The sequence below is a fragment of the Periplaneta americana genome, chromosome 7 (genome assembly GCF_040183065.1).
Source record: "Periplaneta americana isolate PAMFEO1 chromosome 7, P.americana_PAMFEO1_priV1, whole genome shotgun sequence".
Lineage (NCBI taxonomy): Eukaryota > Metazoa > Arthropoda > Insecta > Blattodea > Blattidae > Periplaneta > Periplaneta americana.
Genome location: NC_091123.1, coordinates 159583072 through 159599999, shown reverse-complemented (window position 1 = coordinate 159599999; position 16928 = coordinate 159583072). Strand labels below are relative to the sequence as shown.

The window sequence follows — 16928 nt, the reverse complement described above, 5'->3', positions numbered from 1 at the left end:
ACAAAGTTAGTGGGTTCGAACAATCAAAATTTTAATGACCTGCAAATACTTTAACTATCGGAATTTAAAAGGTTAAAGTGTAGTGGTCTTAAAAAGAATTATACCTCAGGATAGCTCAGTCAATGTATAAATATTATAGGCCTACTCATTAAAATTAATAGAATTTATATATTTCAACTATTGTTACATACCTGTTTGCTACAAATCTTGCAGAATATTATTTTTCCATCATAAGTGAATTCTGAATATTCTGTTAGCCATTGCCGGATCAATGTAGATTTTGCACTTATATTTTTCGGCATTATCGCGTTAAACTTCACAGGAAAACGTCCTACCGCTCAAAACTTCTCAACACAAATAAGGTGAGGGAAAGAGCAACTGTTAACGAGCATTCAAATGAACCGTTGTTATTGAGATTCAATTGGACAAAAATACAAAGTTCCACTTATTGTTGCATTTCCTGGTAGTGTTAACACTAGGAGGGCCATTCTTTTAAATATTTTGTAACGGTTTACCCTACTAATTCGCAGTTTTACGACTTTTCATAAATATTTCAAAAACACTCTTTCTCCAAAAATTGTGATTTTATGACACTCTGAAGGGTAGTACAGCTAATCGGTTTCAGACTGAAAACAGTCATTTTTATAATATAGTATATCTCTGAATCGGTAGCAGCACATGTTGTGATTGTTGCCTGCTTCAAAACTAAGGTTGGTTCTTTGTCGGCATTTATGCCTCCAAACATGTTAAATTCGGTGAAATCTATTGCGAGTGTCGTGAGATTCAAAACATTTTGTTTCCTTTATCAATGGTTTCATGGCCGGTGCGAAGCAAACTTTCCACTTTTTAAATGCCTTAAATTTCGCAGTGAATGCATGTATAAATTATAAAAAGTAAGAGTAAAATGCGAAAATTTACAGTGAGTTAGGCATTTTTAGGCGAATATTAAAAAATTAGGCTCTAATAACCGTTTTAGGGCATTTTAGGGCACTATAAAACTCTTTGAATACCTTTCAATTTCCGTATTAATAATTATTTTTACTTTTCTCCTAAAGAAACAAAATAGGCATTTGCCCTAGAATCCGATGTCTGGTAATAACATTATAGCATTATGTCCATATAGAGAAACTACACTTTCCAATGGTGAAATAATAATTAATTACACAAATCGGTTCATTTAACTTCCGATATTACTTCATACAAACACAGAAACATTCTCTGTAGGCTATGATTCATAGCTTTCGATTGTTGTTGACCAAGGCCCCTTATAGACGAATTCATTTGTCTATTTCATTACACCGCCTTAGATGGCAGTTATTTTAATTTTGAAACTCATTTATCTCATTAAATATCAGTCCTATCAAAATTTTTCAAAGAATAAAACTTATCGGAAATGATTTTTAAAGAACCTTTTGTTATGTAACATTTTTCACAAAAATCAATAATAAGAGAGATACTTCGATTTATTTAATTCAGACCCCCTTATAACCCCCCTTTTAAATAATGTATTTTGAATGCCATATAGCCTAAAATCTAAGTTACGACGAACTTAATTTATATTCTAATTTTCATCGAAATCGGGTCAGCCATTATCGCGTGAAAAGGTAACAAACATACAGACAGACAGACATACATACAAAAACTTCAAAAAAGCGATTTTCAGTTTCAGGGTGGTTAATTATATATGTTAGGACCAATTATTTTTGGAAAATCGAAAATTACCAGAAAAATTTCGGCTACTGATTTATTATTAGTATAGATTGTCTGAAATGTTTGTTATTGCTATAGTTGTATATCATTTTGTGTTGTAATAAACAAAATTTCCAAAAAAAAAAAAATTGTAGGTGGACGGCAAAGGCAGACCACATTGAGCCATGCAGGAGTTACAAGAGCCCTTTCTAGGACGCATTTATCATCGTGTAGGTCTACTATTTAATTGAAAATTATTTCTCTCTCAGTACATTCAATCTTAGTTCTTAGTATACGGTTATCCTCACATACCAAGTTTCATATCACTGAACCGTATGCTTCAGAAGTTATTTAGGTGGTGCGTTTATTATTTTAAATTCGATACAATATTCTGTTTTCTTGACTTAGTAATACTGAATTTGTACAGACGTATCAAGTGCGGGTAATTTTTGAAAAGCTGTTAATGAGTACTACCGTATTTACTCGCGTAATTTGCACACTTTTTAATTAACTTTGGCCACTGAAAAATTGGGGTGCGTAAAATATGCGGATTTTTCAAATAAGAGGTCCTGTTCTGAGTTTATCTCAATTAGTATATGCATAGGTAAGTACAGTACGGCAATTAAGAATACAGTAATTTTGTCATCTTTTATAATTTTATAGCATAACACTGTAGATAATCCTAAATTATACAAATAATAATCCTACACTAATAATTCTATAAACAATAATTATTACCGGTATACAAATAAAACAATACAATTACTAATTTTCTATACCGGTAACTTGTCTCTACCAAGGACAAGCATTGCTAAAGTAGCAGGACTTTGGGGTTTCTTTCTGAAGCAGGTACTTCAGTTGCTGGTGAATGACCTACGATGGACTGTCTTCTTCTTCTTCTTCTTCTTCTGCACATCACGGTATAGGCAAAATGCCTGTTCCGTCCTCACAGCATATCTCTCCATCTCTTCTTTGGTCGTCCCACGTCCCTCCTTCCAATCGGTCGGTATTGATACAGTAATTTTGGTAGTCTCGAATTGCTCATCCTATCTACGTGATATAACCAATTATTACGGTAGCTTTCAATTTGTTCGTTTATAGAAACTGTCTGCAATTCTGTTCTAATTTCTTCATTTTTAACTTTGTCCATTAGTGTGCAACCTTTGGTTCTCCTTAGAAAATACATTTCTGCACTTTGAATTTTTCTTTTTGTACTGTTCGAACTTACCCAGACTTCACTTCCATATAATAACGTTGGGACTGCCATTGTTTTGTAAAATTTCATTCTAGTTTCTTTTCTTGTCTTATTTCTTAATGTCTTATGGATGGTGCTGCATATCATCTTAAATCTGGACAGTTTAGTGTCTATGTCTTTTAAATTTCCTGAGTAGACACTCATTTCGCAACCTAAATATTTATAATTGGACACCTGCTCCAAGGGTTGTTCATCAATTATAATTTTTTTATCTTATTTGCATTTTTCCCAAGAAGGCCATTATTTTAGTCTTACTTTTCGAGATTTTAAAGTTATAGTTCTTCGCTATCTGATTTAATATATGGAGAGAGTATTGTAAGTCATTTTCGGTTTTCTGTATTAAAACCACGTCATCTGCATATAATAAAATATTTATTTTTCCCTCTCTGTTTATTTTTATGCCTGGGTTAATAATGAGTTTCCATTTTTGAATAATGTCATTCATATAAATATTAAAAAGGGTTGGCGACGATGGACTGTAGGGAAGGAAAATCCCTACTACACTGAAAAAAATATTGACGTAATATGTGTGCGCAAAATACACGGAGCAAAAATAAAGTTAAAAATAATCCCTTAAAAATTAGGGTGCGCAAAATACGCGGGGGCGAAAATTACGCGAGCAAATACGGTATTCAAAAATTAAATAATATATTGGGTGTTCCATTTAAAATAAGAGAGTTGGAGTTACTTCCGGTTAAACCGGAAGTAGAAAAAACTCGGTAATACCATTATTGAGTTCTTAGTATATAGTTATCCTTACATACCAAGTTTCGTGTCACTGAACCATATGCTTCAAAAGTTATTTAGGTGCTGCGGGACTTTTAACTGACCCTGTACAATGAAAAACTTTTGTTTTCAGACATATGTTTATATGACCTTCCTTTTTCCTTCTCCTGAAGTTTTTTCCCCACATTTAAAACTCACTCTGTATTTGCTTGTGTATTTTGAAGTAAGAATTATCGTATTTCATCTTATTTCCTTATTTTTCTATTTCAGGGGAGAGTCGGGTAGTATCGGACATCGGGTAATATCGGACAGTGAGTTTCTTTCATCTACCACACGATGATAGTACTTGATTGACATGGTTACGTTTCTATGATGTCGCATAGAGAAACGTAACCATGTCATTCAGGTACTACCATATGGTGGTAGATGAAAGAAACGCACTGTCCGATATTACCCGATGTCCGATACTACCCGACTCTCCCCTAAGCATATTTTATTAAGTTCATGCAACTTCAGTTCTATTAGTAAATAACTCTTTAATTATTACTTTGGTCTTTGAGATGGGAATTTATTTCTAGCACTGAAAGCTTCATACCTTTCATTTGAAAGCATACACGGAACTCCATTCACAAGAAAAGTGCAGTTGCTCCTTGTGTGCTGTGAACCCTTCAAGTAATAGGCTACACTTCAAAGAGAAATTAAGGTATTGAAAAGACCGCGATTCAAAAAGATGTAAAAGAGAAGAACCTCTCGCGCGTGTAGCAAAGACATGAGAAGAAAATAAGCTCTTAGTTTCGAGTTCTAGTCTCTTGAGAGTTCCGAAGTTCCTCTTCTTCTAGAAGGGGGTGGAGATTCTGGAGAGGAAAGAAACTTCGTATCCTCACAGGAAATCGAACCCAGCTCTTAGCCATCACGTTTATTGGCTGCAGAGACACCTGCCTCATCTAGCTTACAATGCATGTCACGCTATTTACTAGAGCAATCAATTACGGCTCCACTCACCCCCCCTCCTGTATGAGTTCTCTGTGCATCGTCCTTGAGGTATAGATTCGAATTAACTGCCAATTCCAACTTTATTGAGGCGTGAGCCTTCTTTGAAGCCTCAATTAAGTGCATGCAAGTCTAATTCATAATATAAGCTGGCTGACTGGCTGACTGCCTTTTCGAGTTCTGTACTCGGGATGTAGGCCTATTCATGTATTAGTCTCACATTGCCCCACTATGCGTTCTATTTGCCTAGGCCAGCGTTTCTCAAACTATGGTCCGCGGACCACCTGTGGTCCTCGAGGTCTGCCCTTGTGGTTCTTCAAAAAAGACAAAAGAAAAAATAAAATTCAAACGAATTGCGTATTACATTATAGCTAAAAATTTCAGAGATTGTAAATTAAACATGGCAATCGCTTTCACTTTTTCTCCCAGTACTGACATTTTATGAAATTTATCACCCTACCCGTCTGTCGATTTCCCGCTATACTTGCAGCAACAAAAGAGGGATTTAAAGCACTATGAACGTGATGTTTCTCGCCATCTTTTCCCTGCACTTCTGGTGCTGCACCTGTAACCCAGCCAGAGACCACCCGAATTCATTACAGAGGACTAAAGTACCGAACCTTTTCATGTATTTATGACTTTAAATCTTTCTTATATGGTACACGCTAGTAGTTGTCTATGTCTCTGTTAAATAATAACCATTATACATAATGAAAAACTTCGATCCAGATCTTTCAAAAGAAAGGCACGTGATGATAGACTTCATTTAGGCACTGCCAATAGTTCAGAAGCTGTGTGAAGATATTAATATCAATGATTCTAGTGTCATTAAAGAAATATCTAGTCATTCAAATATATCTAGGCCCAGAACAACCGTTTAAGAATCGACAAGCTCATTCATCTCATTAATGTGAGTTCCAACATTTATTTATTTCTTTTACTCGTAGTTAATAAGTTAAAAATTATCCAAACTCTAATAGCCTTGAATTATTAAAAAAAAAAACGAAAATGAATTTTCTTCTATTAACATTAACTTAATTAGCTAATACTAATATAAAATTAATTGAATTAAATTAATTTTAATCAATTAATTCTAATTTAAAATGTAAGTATACTGATATTAAAATGTGCTACAAAAATTATAAATTTACTTTCGGAGGGAACAAGAGTAAGGTGGTCCGCGGAACTGTTATGACGTAAAAAAATGGTCCCCACTTCAAAAAAGTTTGAGAAACGCTGGCCTAGGCTATACAGGGTGGAACTGAAATAACCCTGCAGATTTTCAGACCGAATAGCTCATGTTGTATGTAACAAAAAAGTATTGGTGGAAATTGGTGGAAATTTCATAGTTTTCTCCCAAGCGTTAACACTCTCTTAATCGTAATTATTTCGAGTAGGGTAGTGATTTCTGTCTATATCGATAGAAAATCTAATAGGGAATAACAGCCATTCCAGTTGTCACGGGAATTACATTCTTACTATTTTCAAACTCTATACATCGAAAATTAAATTACTTTCGTCAACTTTTATTATAAAAACCAATTTATAAGATCAGTGTTATTTTACAGAAAAAATGTTGTTGAATAAAATGTATTATTATTGCAGAAAATAAAGAAAAGGTTCCGTCACGGATGTTTTTTTTTTATTATTTTACGACACTGTATCAACATCTAGGTTATTTAGCGTCTGAATGAAATGAAGGTGATAATGCCGGTGAAATGAGTCCGGGGTCCAGCACCGAAAGTTACCCAGCATTTGCTCGTATTGGGTTGAGGGAAAACCCCGGAAAAAAACCTCAACCAGGTAACTTGCCCCGACCGGGATTCGAACCCGGGCCACCTGGTTTTGCGGCCAGACGCGCTGACCGTTACTCCACAGGTGTGGACGTCACGGATGTTACAAGATTTGTGAACTCACTTCACACCTTATTAATAAAAAAAAAGGTGTAAAACTCAGGTCTCTGCCTCAAGCAAAAAGATATTCCACGTGAAAGCTATGCAAATCTCATGGCAGCCACAGTACACAAAACCAAAATCGGTAAATATTTTATAGCTGTTTCTCCCATGTCACGGTTGTTACAGACATTTTGTCACAGATGAGTTAATGTCCTCCATTTTTCTAGTTTCAAAACAACTGTGATTTTTCTAAGTGAAAATATTCACTTGAACTGTAAGATTGATTGTTATTAATCTAAACTATTGAAAATAAATAACAGAAATAATATAGTACAAAGTAAATGCTTTCTTGACCCTGGAGCTCTGGAATTAACAGCGCAAACTCTCAAAAAACTTCAACAATAGCTCCTTGAAATAGTAATATACGTTACAAGAGCGGTATGTTGACGTTTTCATGTTCGAGGTAAAGATTGAAAAAGCGAAACGTAGTTGAGTTTTTTAATTTCCGAGAACATGAAAACAAACATACCGCTCGTGTATCGTACATTATTTTGTGCGAAGATCGTTTATTACATACCTGAAAGACGAATTTCTAATTAGTTGCAATGAAATCTCCATGTTGGTTTCTGTTTAATGACGGCAACTTCGGAAAACCAAAATATCTTTCTTCAACATTGTTGCTATAAAATGTTTTCTGTGTTTACTATACTCCAGCAGGCCGTGATATACGTCTGTCTTTTTTCCCCCCAGTCTATAAATGCGAACTTAAAACAAACGGTAAGGTTATGTAATGATTTATTTTTCATTTTAATATTTTAACAATATTATTTATATAACATATTGCAGTAATAACATCGGCATCTGGAATCTTGTTGATTTTTTCACGGCTTCCTTAATGTTACTTGTATCAGGAATGCAATAAGTTTCGTGGAGTAGTAGACTTTACTTAATTTTTGCAAATATTTAAAAACAATAATTAACATTGCAATTTAGATGAAATTGCAGTGGTAAGTTTCCAATTTATAATTATTACTATGTTAAACGTCTCTAAAAATAATATGTTAAAAGCCTAAAGCAGTAAAATGAATGTCACGCTTAAGCGGTAAGAAGAGGGAAATTGTTATGTGTGTTACGTTGGGAATACTGAATGTGGTATTTCACACTTACCGCGTATTGGTTCTGTGCGGAAAACAAGCAAATACGCACGATCTCGCACAAAATATATATTAACAGTTGATCTCTCTATGAGTAAGTGGTACAAACTTCATGGGAACAAAACAGTACCTATTATCACAGTCCAGTATATACAGTCACGAAGCTCAATACGTAGTAAATATGCATCCATAGGTAGTTGCTAACCACTAGGATCGCTATTATCGCCTCATCACAGATAATGTGAAACAGTACCGGCACAGTGTATTGTTCCTAGTACCCTCATCAACTCAAGCTTCGTGACTGTATATACTAGATTGTACTATTACCTAGCCAAGACCATTTAGATTCAATGCCCATAAAACTTGTAAAAAAATATTTAATTTTACAACGTTATCTATATCTTACACGAATAATAAACAAATATTTCTGAAAAGACTTTTTCATTGAAATTCCCAGTTTGCCCGGAATTGTTGATAATTTATCTCTCTGGAGTATTTCAACAGCCTGGACTGTTTTCCAGTAAATTTAATGTAAAAACCACTATTTTAAGCCAAAATATTTGGGGCTAAGAGGGATGAAGTTACAGGAGAATGGAGGAAGTTACACAACGCAGCATTCTATTCTTCATCTGACATAATTAGGAACATTAAATCCAGACGTTTGAGATGGGCAGGGCATATAGCACTTATGGGCGAATCTAGAAATGCATATAGTGTGTTAGTTGGGAGACCGTAGGGAAAGAGACCTTTTGGGAGGCCGAGACGTAGATGGGAGGATAGTATTAAAATAAATTTGAGGGAGGTGGGATATGATGATAGGGACTGAATTAATCTTGCACAGGATAGGGACCGATGGCGGGCTTATGTGAGGGCGGCAATGAACCTACGGGTTTCTTAAAAGTTATTTGTAAGCATTAGTCTCACATTGCCCCACTATGCGTTCTATTCGCCTAGGCTATACAGGGTGGAAGTGAAATAAACCTGCAGATTTTCAGACCGAATAGCTCATGTTGTATGTAACAAAAATGTATAATACCATATCGGTGGAAAGTTCATAGTTTTCTCCCAAACTTTTCAAGTTAGAATTTATAAAACAGTTATATTACCGGTTGTTCTGCATGGATGTGAAACTTTGACTCTCACTTTGACAGAGGAACAGAGATTAAGAGTGTTTGAGAATAAGGTCCTTAGGAAAATATTTGGAGCTAAGAGGGATGAAGTTACAGGAGAATGGAGAAAGTTACACAACGCAGAACTGCATGCATTATATTCTTCATCTGACATAATAAGGAACATTAAATCCAGACGTTTGAGATGGGCAGGGCATGTAGCACGTATGGGCGAATCTAGAAATGCATGTAGAGTGTTAGTTGGAAGACCGGAGGGAAAAAGACCTTTGGGGAGGCCGAAACGTAGATGGGAGGAAATTATTAAGATGGATTTGAAGCAGGTGGGATATGATGATAGAGACTGGATTAATCTTGCACAGGATAGGGACCGATGGCGGGCTTATGTGAGGGCGGCAATGAACCTGCGGGTTCCTTAAAAGTTATTTATAAGTAAGTAAGTATCGTTTACACCCTTCATGTTCTTAATCAACTACATCATCTCTTTGGTATGCATATCTCCGAACAATATGAACATTGAAGAATGTGTCTATCACAACTTTATGAAATTAAATTTCTCATCTTTATGCATGGAGTGATTATTCAAATTACAATAAACTCGTTTCGCTAGTTTCCTTTCAGCAAGGCAGTAAGTCTGTATGTAAATATAGGGGAGAGTCGGGTAGTATCGGACATCGGGTAATATCGGACAGAGAGTTTCTTTCATCTACCACACGATGATAGTACATGATTGACATGGTTACGTTTCTGTGATGTCGCATAGAGAAACGTAACCATGTCATTCAAGTACTACCATATGGTGGTAGATGAAAGAAACGCACTGTCCGATACTACCCGACTCTCTCCTAATTTCTCTCGTCGCGTCGGCAACTTCTTCCCCTTTTGTGGTCGGTTGTCCTATCAAATATTGTGAACTGACAGCGCTATGAAAGTGTCATTTTTCCTTAAGTAAGTTTTAAATTTGTCCCAATAACTGGAAAATGCACCACGTTTAAAATTATTTATATCCATGAACAATTTTAATGTTATAAAACGATCACATCATATGATTATTTTAAATAAAAATAATATAAATCTTCTTTTTGTTACAGGAACATTATTTCCCTGATTTCCCTTCGTACATGGCAAACATCTATTCTGGACAGGTATGTATCTTATGTTTTCATGCATTGTCTGGATTAGCAGGAAGCCTGTTTTTTTTTCTTTCCTTTTCAACGTGACATTAGATAGACTATTACACTTTTACAATGTCATACTATTTTTAACCAATAAAACGGTACGGAACGACGTGTTTCAACCAATTATGGCTGCTTATCCTACAATTTTATCACCTCCCTAGCATTTGTTTCCTTGTTTGTCAACATTGTACCTAAAAGGTACAATTAATTATCATCCTTAATTAAAATCTTTCTATAATTTATCTTGTTTATATTATTTAAATTATGTTATAGCTTCTGCTGTATGAGATTGTGGATAGCCACGCATCAGAGATAGTTTCATGTACATATTGATAATTGAAGTGGAATTCAACTGTTTTAATAAAAACTAAACTGAATAAACAAAGCCTTCTTGACTAGTAATCGACCATAGAGTTGAGTGAAGATTGTATAGTTGGCAAAACTGGTAACAAGAGAATAGCTCATCATAAAACACTACTGCCACCTAGCAGAATATTTGTAATGATGAGATGGTACAATAATACATATGAAGACAGTTTAGTATTTTGTAAGTCAATTAATATTCTATTGTGATGCTTTATTTCTTCTAATCTTTATATTTTCTTCTAATCGTGTAATAGTCAATTAAATCGCACTCGAGTTTTGATTTTCTCTAGATAAATCAAAACCTCTAATGAGATTACTGTAGATAATTTCTCGTTAGGCATCATTGATAAAACTAATTCAAAATTAATCATTTTCTTGTAGCTAAACTGTTCTAAAATACAATGCACTCTACACACTGCCACAGTTTCTAGTACGTATCTTATTTACTTACAATGGCTTTTAAGGAACCCACAGGTTCATTGCCGCACTCACGTAAGTCCGCCATCGGTCCCTATCCTGTGCAACTTATTATATGGTTTCGTAACAAGCTGTTTTTTTACGGTGATGGGTTGTTAGCCTTCGCCCAACCCCCCCCAAGCTGGAGGACACCCCTTATCGACTGTCCACGACTGCTTATTCAATATATTCGCAGCTACCCTCCACATCGCGGTCTCTTCTGTTTAGAATCATGCATACTTCTACTCCGAATTATCTGTTACCGCGCTTTCAATTTCTTACAACTCTTCGAAACCGGCATCAAACACTTCTTTCTATACCTCAACACAGAACGTCTTTATACGCATCGTCCTACACTGTAGAAATACCACGCCTCTGGAATTCATTACCTAATGACGTTAGGGACTTCCGGACTTTATCACAATTCAAAATTAAATTAAAAAATTTTGTCTTGTTTAATGCTTTTTAGGTTATTGCTAGAAGTGTTGATTTGTGTTTTTTTTTTTTACTCTAGATTAAAATTGCAAGTTTCTTGTTTATGTTAGTTAATTAGTTAGGATACAATTAATTACGATACTTGATCACTCATCTACAGTTTGTGTGATTGCAACCTTTGTATATTTTTGTGTGGCTTGATTTTGTTTATAGTGTGATTTTTTCTTTTTATTTCTATTATTGTATTTGTATTTCTGGTGGTGTGGAAGAGAAGCCCTGATGGCCTTAACTACACCAAAATAAATAAATAAATAGATAAGTCAATCAATCAATCAATCAATCAATCAGTGAGTTGGCAAGTAAAAAAGAGAAAATTGCATTATCGTGCCTATTAGAGTTGCTAGTCCTTTTCCCAAACTTATTGGTGTTTTTTTTTTTGTTGGTTATAACGACGCTGTATCAACTACGAGGTGATTGGTGAGAGCGAGATGTTATTTGGCGAGATGAGGCCGAGGATTCGCCATAGATTACCTGGCATTCACCTTGCGGTTGGGGAAAACCTCGGAAAAAACCCAACCAGGTAATCAGCCCAAGCTGGGATCGAACCCGCGCCCGAGCGCAACTTCAGACCGGCAGGCAAGCGCCTTAACCGACTGAGCCACGCCGGTGGCTTTGGTGGTTCTTGACCTACCCATATCTAGAGAAATATCTGCAAATAATAATAATAATAATAATAATAATAATAATAAGAAGAAGAAGAAGAAGAAGAAGAATAAGAATAATAATAACAATAAGAATAATAATAATGATAATAATAATAATAACAATAATAATGATAATGATTATAATAATAATGATAATGATGATAATAATGATAATAGTAATAATAATGATAATGATAATAGTAATAGTAATAATAATGATAATGATAATGATAATAATGATAATGAAAATAATAATGATAATATTAAAGACAACAATAATAATAATAATATTAATGACAACAATAATAATAATAATAATAGTGATAATAATAATAATAATAATAATAATAATAATAATAATAATAATAATAATAATAATAAAGAGGAACAGGAAGAAGGGGAGAATCAAGTCATACAAATTCGTTTCCTTTAGAATCCAGCTAAAAGTTTCGAGAGTACTAAGAAGAATTATTGAGGATGCTGTAGCAATACTCAGGAATCTGGTAACGATGATATGGATTGTACATATTACGTCCAGCTCGTTAAATAGACTCAATAAAAATATTATACACGGAAATAAAAGAGTTTAAGGGCGGCCAAACGCTCTAGGCAATTTCCTGTGTACAGATCAGAATTCTGTAGACGGATTGCTAAGTATACGGAGAAAATGTACAGAGCAGACGAGAATATTTGTTTGAATAAAGTATGAATCCACTTCAAAGATCTGCATAGATTTCCTTGTGCAAACAAACCATCAGCAGTGGGACAGAAGAGAGATAACTGCAAACATTTTTAGAGATGATTCTTGATACAAAAAAAATTCCAACAATTTTGAATTTCAATTAATAAAAGCACAGACTATAAACCAGCCCATGGCCAATGTATGAATCCATCTCACGACAAATTTACTTTTAATTTCTAACTATAGAATTCAAGAAAAATAATACTTACTTAAGGTTTTTAAGGAAACCGGAAGTTCATTGCCGCCCTCACATAAGCCCGCCATCGGTCCCTATCCTAAGCAAGATTAATCCAGTCTTTACAATCATATCTCATCTCCCTCAGATCCATTTCAATATTATCCTCCCACCTACGTTTTGGCCTCCCCACAGGTCTTTTTCCCTCCGGCCTCCCAACTAACACTCTATAGCCTATGAATTTCTGGATTTGCCCATACGTGCTACATGCCCTGCCCATCTCAAACTTCTGGATTTAATGTTCTTAATTACGTCTGGTGAAGAATACAATGCGTGCAGTTCTGCGTTGTGTAACTTTCTCCATTCCCTTGTGACTTCATCCCTCTTAGCCCCAAATATTTTCCTAAGCACCATATTCTCGAATATCCTTAACCTCTGTTCCTCTCTCAAAGTGACAGTCCAAGTTTCACAACCATACAGAACAGACTACATGACAAAATCTTCCCAACCGAATAATAACAGGCATTTCCAATATTTATTCTGCGTTTAATTTCCTCCCGAGTGTCATTTATATTTGTTACTGTTGCTCCAAGATATTTGAATTTTTCCATCTCTTGAAAAGATAAATTTACAACTTTTATATTTCCATTTCGTACAATATTCTGGTCACGAGACAGAATCATATACTTTGTCTTTGCGGGATTTATTTCCAAACCTATCGTTTTACTTGCTTCAAGTACAATTTCCGTGTTTTCCCTAATTGTTTGTGGATTTGATCAATAATAATAATAATTATTATTATTATTATTATTATTATTATTATTATTATTATTATTATTATAATAATAATGCAGTTGAACTTATTTAATTTGAACTATTTAATTCCAAACTATGAATAATTCGAAGTTTTCGCGCGGTCCCTTGACAATTTTATACAATGAAATGTCTAAGAATCGTATGTAATATATTCGATTTTCTTTTTATAATTCAAAAGGTAATCCAATCAAGTTCAGTTCCGAAATTACAAAAGTCAGCTCATAATGCTAGCAAACTGTCGCCGAATCTTTAAATGAAGAAGGAACAGAACATTCCAAGAAATCAGGAATTATGATTCACGTGGTTGAGCGGGAAACCTCGGAAAAAAGAACTTGTCCCAAACAGGATTTGAATTCGAGCCCGCTCGTTTAACGATCAGGCATGTTAACCGTTACTCCACAACGATGGATAATTTTATGATTACATGTCAATGTAACGATGAACAGTCTATTGGCTAATGAAAATACAATTTAGGAAAACATTGTTAATAGACCTATGACTTCTTTCCCAATATGAATTTCAAATATATTGTGTGTCCGTCCTCAGGTCTATCAGTCTCCCCACCCTCTCTCTCTCTCTCTCTCTCTCTCTCTCTCTCTCTCTCTCTCACACACACACACACGCACGCACCACAATACAGTCGCTCTCTTGAATATTTTAATTCTATGACACAAAATGTGCCGGGTTGTATGCAATATTTACAGTTATTTGCATCCATCGGCATCGGGTCGCTAATGTGAAAGAGAATCGTGCATTATACGACCACATTCCTCATCGAAGCTACAACAGAATAAAAATAATGCATTACTACACATACCCCATAGCAATACAAAGCGAGGAATGTTGGCACTAGAGAGCGAATTTTTAGACCCAAAACACATGAATCATATTAACACAAAGACTATAGCAATGACGTCACGCGAGGGAACTGGTCACAGTACAATCCCTTTCTGTATACAATTCGTCACTTTCAGTGTTCATCGAGCTAAGGTAGTTCACTTACATTTTACTATGCATGAACAAGTCAGAGGGCAGTTTAAATGGAATTAAATTGAGTCTAAATATTCCGAAGACAAGGAACTGTTACAGTTGAAACTCTTGCATACGTCCTGGGATCCTGTCCGCACGGCGAAGGTCTGCGAAACGCTAGACACCACCAAGTACGATCAATTATAGCCACTGCACTTAAAGATGCCGATTACAACACCTTTGAAGAAGTACATGGTCTCTCCGTCACTGGCAGTACACGGCGCATAGATATTATAGCTTTCAAGGAATCTACAAGATCTGGATTCATAATTGATCCCACTGTGCGTTTCGAAACGAATGAGGAACAGCCAGGAGAAGTGGATAAGGAAAAAAGAATATCTACAATCCTACCATTCCATATTACGTCCAAAAGTACCAGCTAGAAGAACTTGAACTAATCGGACTTCTGGTTGGAGCAAGAGGTACCGCTACTCTCTTCGTGAAAGATGTGTTTAAGAGGCTTGGAATACTACATCTATTATTCCGATTGTAACTTTAGCTGCATTGACAGGATCAATTGCTCTCCTGAAGCATCACCTATATTCGAAATGAAACCAAGTTCATTAGCATTCTTTACTTTTTTTGTAACACTTGCCTCTCTAAAACTAGGTATATTTCCACCAACACAAAATGTATTTGCAACTATGTACTTGTAGGAGTTTCATTGTCAAAACAAAATTAATGGTTCGATGAACTTGTAAACATTTATATGGATAAGTACTTTTTGTCCCTTGTGGCAGCTGACGAATAGTGAGAAGATTTCTAAATTCTAATTCGTGCTTTCGGTCAAATAGTACAAAAATGTTATATGATGTACCGACGTTATTAGAGATTAGGAGAAGCAAACGACGATTTATACAACACTAGAAAGAACAATGACCAGGTTAAATTGTTAAAACCAAAAGAGGATAGCCCTGAACGTCATCAGTTTCGAACAATCAATCGGAAATTTGATGAAGACATGTTATGTCATTTATTAGGAAATTACTTACCAACAGGAAATGGCATTAATAGTAAGAACGGACGGGGAATTATCAAAAGAATTCAGAATGGAGACAGGAGTTAAACAAGGAGGCAGTCTAAGCCGGCTTCTCTTCATTATATTTATGGATGAAATAATTAAAATATGTGAGCGTAGGACACACAGAACTAAAGTGGGAAATTGAAGATTAAGACCAGTATATCTACAAATGTTAATCTATGCGGATGATATAATATTAATAGGAGAAACATCTGAAAGGCTACAACACATGCTGCTGGAACGGAACGAAGAGTTACCGAGAAAAGGGATGCGCATTAATGTCAACAAGAGTAAAGTAATGTGGATCTCTAAGGCCTAATTGTATAAAACTCCCTGACTAAAGATCAACTTTGATCGAAGATCGAAAAGTGAACCGAGTTCAGACACTTCTTCTATTGTATAAAACTTTTCTGCGATCAAATTACCTTGGTTCAAATGCAATCTAAGTTCACGTGAAAAGGATTTGGCAACATCGCATAAACAGGTGAAATACGTGATGCGCGGACCATGTTAAACAGTTTTGTTCAGTGTTACCAATCTAAGCGACTTTAACTCTTTTTCAACAACAATTTCTTTTAACTTTTATATTGCTTAAATAGGTATTTAGTGACCTTTTTAGCACCCCATAGTGACAAAATGTAATCTTTCTTTGTTGATAATGAGAAATCTAGCGACTTTACAATTACTTTTTGGCGACTTTCCGTATTACACTCTGTTGGAGACACTGGTTTTTTCGTGCAATGTAAATAATGGCTGACAATAAGAAGAAAGTTGACTGTTCTCCAAGTTGTTATCATGTTATGGTGTTTCATACTGCTAAACATAATAAAGCTTTATAAAACGACAATTTTCGTGGCATTTTCGTTTAGTAATACAGTTAATTGAACATTTATGAATGTACCTATCTTATCCATTAATAATTAATGGTTGTTATAAACATAATATAATTATAGGTTATGTTATTTTATACTGCTGAACACGATAGAGCCTTATAAAATATAAGAATGTTTGTGTATTAAGGCAAGAAATTGAAATAAATATATATAAATGTGCCTAAAATATCTATTAATATTAATAATAATGGATATTTTATTTGCACAATCTGTCACTCGAATATTTCAAGCAGAAAAGGAAGAACTGAACTTGGATCATCTAACTTAATTGGAGAAA

The 16928-nt window shown here is 34.9% G+C and overlaps 1 long non-coding RNA gene across 2 annotated transcripts in view; it reads left to right on the top strand.

Annotated features, from left to right (window-relative positions):
- LOC138703648 (uncharacterized) overlaps positions 1–16928 on the top strand; it is a 380530-nt gene that overhangs the window by 224615 nt on the left and 138987 nt on the right. For both annotated transcript variants that reach the window (XR_011333224.1, XR_011333223.1), the window contains one exon: positions 9928–9981. This is a non-coding gene — a long non-coding RNA (uncharacterized lncRNA). The remainder of the gene's footprint in view (positions 1–9927; positions 9982–16928) is intronic.